This window comes from Gallinula chloropus (genome assembly GCF_964237585.1).
Source record: "Gallinula chloropus genome assembly, contig: HAP1_SCAFFOLD_37, whole genome shotgun sequence".
In the NCBI taxonomy this organism is placed as follows: Eukaryota; Metazoa; Chordata; class Aves; order Gruiformes; family Rallidae; genus Gallinula; species Gallinula chloropus.
Window position 1 is genome coordinate 1,026,023 of NW_028168691.1, and position 5,938 is coordinate 1,031,960.

The following is a 5,938-nucleotide window of genomic DNA, read 5'->3' on the forward strand; positions in this document are numbered from 1 at the left end:
GAAGCAGACAACGACAGAGAAAGACGACAACGACGGATAAAGACGACAACGAAGCAGACAACGACGGAGAAAGACGACAACGACGGAGAAATATGACAACAAAGCAGACAACGACGGAGAAAGACGACAACGACGGAGAAAGACGACAACGACGGAGAAAGATGACAACGAAGCAGACAACGACGGAGAAAGACGACAACGACGGAGAAAGACGACAACGACGGAGAAAGACGACAACGAAGCAGACAACGACGGAGAAAGACGACAACGACGGAGAAAGACGACAACGAAGCAGACAACGACAGAGAAAGACGACAACGACGGATAAATACGACAACGAAGCAGACAACGACGGAGAAAGACGACAACGACGGAGAAAAAGGACAACGACGGAGAAAGACGACAACGAAGCAGACAACGACGGAGAAAGACGACAACGAAGAAGACAACGACGGAGAAAGAAGACAAGGAAGCAGACAACGATGGAGAAAGACGACAACGACGCAGACAACGACGGAGAAAGACGACAACGAAGCAGACAACGACGGAGAAAGACGACAAAGACGCAGACAACGACGGAGAAAGACGACAACGAAGCAGACAACGACGGAGAAAGACGACAACGACGGAGAAAAACGACAAGGAGTCAGACAACGACGGAGAACGACGACAACGAAGCAGACAACGACGGAGAAAGACGACAACGACGGAGAAATACGACAACGAAGCAGACAACGACGGAGAAAGACGACAACGACGGAGAAATACGACAACGACAGAGAAAGATGAAAACGAAGCAGACAACGACGGAGAAAAACCACAACGACGGAGAAAGACGACAACGACGGAGAAAGACAACAACGAAGCAGACAACGACGGAGAAAGACGACAACGACGGAGAAAGAGGACAACGAAGCAGACAACGACAGAGAAAGACGACAACGACGGAGAAAGACGACAACGAAGCAGACAATGACAGAGAAAGACGACAACGACAGAGAAAGACGACAACGAACCAGACAACGATGGATAAAGACGACAACGACGGAGAAAGACGACAAGAACGGAGAAAGACGACAACGAAGCAGACAACGACGGAGAAAGATGACAACGACGGAAAAAGACGACACCGAAGCAGACAACGACGGAGAAATACGACAACGACGGAGAAAGACGACAACGACGGAGAAAGACGACAACTAAGCAGAAGACGGAGAAAGACGACAACGAAGCAGACAACTACTGAGAAAGACGACAACGACGGAGAAAGACGACAACGAAGCAGACAACGACGGAGAAATACGACAACGACGGAGAAAGACGACAACGATGGAGAAAGAAGACAACGAAGCAGCCAACGACGGAGAAATACGACAACGACGGAGAAAGACGACAACGAAGCAGACAACGACAGAGAAAGACGACAACGACGGATAAAGACGACAACGAAGCAGACAACGACGTAGAAAGACGACAACGACGGAGAAATACGACAACGAAGCAGACAACGACGGAGAAAGACGACAACGACGGAGAGAGACGACAACGACGGAGAAAGATGACAACGAAGCAGACAACGACGGAGAAAGACGACAACGAACCAGACAACGATGGATAAAGACGACAACGACGGAGAAAGACGACAACGATGGAGAAAGAAGACAACGAAGCAGACAACGAAGGATAAAGATGACAACGACGGAAAAAGACGACACCGAAGCAGACAACAACGGAGAAATACGACAACGACGGAGAAAGATGACAACGACGGTGAAAGACGACAACGAAGCAGACAACGACGGAGAAAGACGACAACGACGGAGAAAGACGACAACGAAGGAGAAAGAAAACAACGAAGCAGACAAAGACAGAGAAAGACGACAACAACGGATAAAGACGACAACGAAGCAGACAACGACGGACTAAGACGACAACGACGGAGAAATACGACAACGAAGCAGACAACGACAGAGAAAGACGACAACGACGGAGAAAGACGACAACGACGGAGAAAGATGACAACGAAGCAGACAACGACGGAGAAAAACGACAACGAACCAGACAACGATGGATAAAGACGACAACGACGGAGAAAGACGACAACGACGGAGAAAGACGACAACGAAGCAGACAACGACGGAGAAAGATGACAACGACGGAAAAAGACGACACCGAAGCAGACAACGACGGAGAAATACGACAACGACGGAGAAAGACGACAACGACGGTGAAAGACGACAATGAAGCAGACAACGACGGAGAAAGACGACAACGACGGAGAAAGACGACAACTAAGCAGAAGACGGAGAAAGACGACAACGAAGCAGACAACTACGGAGAAAGACGACAACGACGGAGAAAGACGACAACGAAGCAAACAACGATGGAGAAAGACGACAACGACAGAGAAATACTACAACGACGGAGAAAGACGACAACGAAGCAGACAACGACGGAGAAAGACGACAACGAAGACAACGACGGACAAAGACGACAACGAAGCAGACAACGACGGAGAAAGACGTCAACGATTCAGACAACGACGGAGAAAGACGACAACGAAGCAGACAACGATGGAGAAATACGACAACGACGGAGAAAGACGACAACGACGGAGAAAGACGACAACGAAGCAGCCAACGACGGAGAAAGACGACAACGACGGAGAAAGACGACAACGAAGCAGACAACGACATAGAAAGATGACAACGACGGAGAAATACGACAACGAAGCAGACAACGACGGAGAAAGACGACAACGACGGAGAAAGACGACAACGACGGAGAAAGATGACAACGAAGCAGACAACGACGGAGAAAGACCACAACGACGGAGAAAGACGACAACGACGGAGAAAGACAACAACGAAGCAGAAAAGGACGGAGAAAGACGACAACGACGGAGAAAGACGACAACGAAGCACACAACGACAGAGAAAGACGACAACGACGGAGAAAGACGACAACGAAGCAGACAATGACATAGAAAGACGACCACGAAGCAGACAACGACGGAGAAAGACGACAATGGAGCAGACAACGATGGAGAAAGACTAGAACGAAGCAGACAACGACGGAGAATGACGACAACGACGGAGAAAGACGACAACGAAGCAGACAACGACGGAGAAAGTTGACAATGATGGAGAAATACGACAACGACGGAGAAACACGACAACGAAGCACACAATGACGGAGAAAGATCACAACGACGGAGAAAGACGACAACGACGGAGAAAGACGACAACGAAGTAGAAAGACAACAACGACGGAGAAAGACGACAACGAAGCAGACAACGACAGAGATAGAAGACAACGAAGCAGACAACGACGGAGAAAGACGACAACGACGGAGAAAGACGACAAGGAAGCAGAAAACGACGGAGAAAGACGACAACGACGGAGAAAGACGACAACGAAGCAGACAACGACGGAGAAAGACGACCACGACGAGAAAGACGTCAACGAAGCAGACAACGACGGAGAAAGACCACAACGACGGAGAAAGACGACAACGACGGTGAAAGACGACAACGAAGCAGACAACGACGGAGAAAGACGACAACGAACCAGACAACGATGGATAAAGACAACAACGACGCAGAAAGACGACAACGACGGAGAAAGACGAAAACGACGGAGAAAGACGACAACGAAGCAGACAACAACGGAGAAAGACGACAACGACGGAGAAGGACGATAACAACAGAGAAAGACGACAACGACGGAGAAAGACGACAACGAAGTAGACAACGACGGAGAAAGACGACAACGACGGAGAAAGACGACAACGAAGCAGACAACGTCGGAGAAAGAAGACAACGACGGAGAAAGACGACAATGACGGAGAAATTCGATAACGACCAAGAAAGACGACAACGACGGAGAAAGACGACAACGAAGCAGACAACGACGGAGAAAGACGACAACGATGGAGAAAGACGAAAACGAAGCAGACAACGACGGAGAAAGACGACAACGACGGAGAAAGACGACAACGAAGGAGAAAGACGACAACGAAGCAGACAAAGACAGAGAAAGACGACAACGACGGATAAAGACGACAACGAAGCAGACAATGACGGAGAAAGACGACAACGACGGAGAAATACGACAACGAAGCAGACAACGACGGAGAAAGACGACAACGACGGAGAAAGACGACGACGGAGAAAGATGACAACGAAGCAGACAACGATGGATAAAGATGAAAACGACGGAGAATGTTGACAACGACGGAGAAAGACGACAACGAAGCAGACAACGACGGAGAAAGATGACAACGACGGAAAAAGACGACACCGAAGCAGACAACGACGGAGAAAGACGACAACGACGGAGAAAGACGACAACGAAGCAGACAATGACGGAGAAAGACGACAACGACGGAGAAAGACGACAACGAAGCAGACAACGACAGAGAAAGACGACAACGACGGAGAAATACAACAACGAAGCAGACAACGACGGAGAAAGACGACAACGACGGAGAAAGACGACAACGAAGGAGAAAGATGACAACGAAGCAGACAACGACGGAGAAATACCACAACGACGGAGAAAGACGACAACGACGGAAAAACAAAACAACGAAGCAGAAAAGGACTAAGAAAGACGACAACGACGGAGAAAGACGACAACGAAGCAGACAACGACAGAGAAAGACGACAACGACGGAGAAAGACGACAACGAAGCAGACAATGACGTAGAAAGACGACCACGAAGCAGACAACGACGGAGAAAGACGACAATGGAGCAGACAACGACGGAGAAAGACTAGAACGAAGCAGACAACGACGGAGAATGACGACAACGACGGAGAAAGACGACAACGAAGCAGACAACGACGGAGAAATTTGACAATGACGGAGAAATACGACAACGACGGAGAAACACGACAACGAAGCACACAATGACGGAGAAAGATCACAACGACGGAGAAAGACGACAACGACGGAGAAAGACGACAACGAAGCAGACAACGACGGAGAAAGACGACAACGAAGTAGAAAGACAACAACGACGGAGAAAGACGACAACGAAGCAGACAACGATAGAGATAGAAGACAACGAAGCAGTCAACGACGGAGAAAGACGACAACGACCTAGGAAGACGACAAGGAAGCAGAAAACGACGGAGAAAGACGACAACGACGGAGAAAGACGACAACGAAGCAGACAACGACGGAGAAAGACGACCACTATGAGAAAGACGTCAACGAAGCAGACAACGACGGAGAAAGACCACAACGACGGAGAAAGACGACAACGACGGTGAAAGACGACAACGAAGCAGACAACGACGGAGAAAGACGACAACGACGGAGAAAGACGACAACGAAGCAGACAACGTCGGAGAAAGAAGACAACGACGGAGAAAGACGACAATGACGGAGAAATTCGATAACGACCAAGAAAGACGACAACGACGGAGAAAGACGACAACGAAGCAGACAACGACGGAGAAAGACGACAACGATGGAGAAAGACGAAAACGAAGCAGACAACGACGGAGAAAGACGACAACGACGGAGAAAGACGACAACGAAGGAGAAAGACGACAACGAAGCAGACAAAGACAGAGAAAGACGACAACGACGGACAAAGACGACAACGAAGCAGACAATGACGGAGAAAGACGACAACGACGGAGAAATACGACAACGAAGCAGACAACGACGGAGAAAGACGACAACGACGGAGAAAGACGACGACGGAGAAAGATGACAACGAAGCAGACAACGATGGATAAAGATGAAAACGACGGAGAATGTTGACAACGACGGAGAAAGACGACAACGAAGCAGACAACGACGGAGAAAGATGACAACGACGGAAAAAGACGACACCGAAGCAGACAACGACGGAGAAATACGACAACGACGGAGAAAGACGACAACGACGGAGAAAGACGACAACGAAGCAGACAACGACGGA